Genomic DNA, 733 nt, shown 5'->3' with positions numbered 1-733 from the left:
CTACTATCCTGGTGTCGGAACGTGACACTCCGATCCACTACTATCCTGGTGTCGGAACGTGACACTCCGATCCACTCTTATCCTGGTGTCGGAACGTGACACTCTGATCCATCTACTATCCTAGTGTCGGAACGTGACACTCCGATCCATTAACCTCATTCTTTTAGTTCATCAAGCCTTCCTTTATACCAAGACATCATCATTAATAGAGTGAGTTTAAGGTTTTTAAGATTCCACAGTATCATTATTATAATCCATCACAATTTATATATAATCACAATCATGCAACAACACAATTAAGCGCATAGAAGACTTTACAATACCACCCAATACATATCAATCGCTATTTAGAGTTTACTATGAAATAGCATAAACCATAACCTACCTTTACCGAAGAATCGTGATCGAACAAGCTATCTCTCAATGCCTTTGCTTTCCTCTTCACTTCTCCCTCTCTCGTTCGTTCTCCCCTCTTCTCTCTGTTCTTTCTATTTTTCCTTCTTCCAACTCCTTTTCTTTTTACCCTAATTATCAAATAATTAAGTATAAAAGATGATAAAAGTAACCCACTATTTATTTCAAGGTTATCTCCTTTAACCCCCAAGTAATTAAATTACTACCCTTACCCTACAAATTTCATAATTATAAGCATGAATAGTCCAAAACGCCCCTTAAAAACTCTCAGCAGAAATCCGACTCAGTCGAGGTTACGCCACTCGTGACGGCCCGTCGT

Source organism: Solanum pennellii, chromosome 10 (assembly GCF_001406875.1).
Source record: "Solanum pennellii chromosome 10, SPENNV200".
Taxonomy (NCBI): domain Eukaryota; kingdom Viridiplantae; phylum Streptophyta; class Magnoliopsida; order Solanales; family Solanaceae; genus Solanum; species Solanum pennellii.
The sequence above is the reverse complement of the archived record's forward strand: the minus strand, read 5'-3'. Positions refer to the sequence as shown.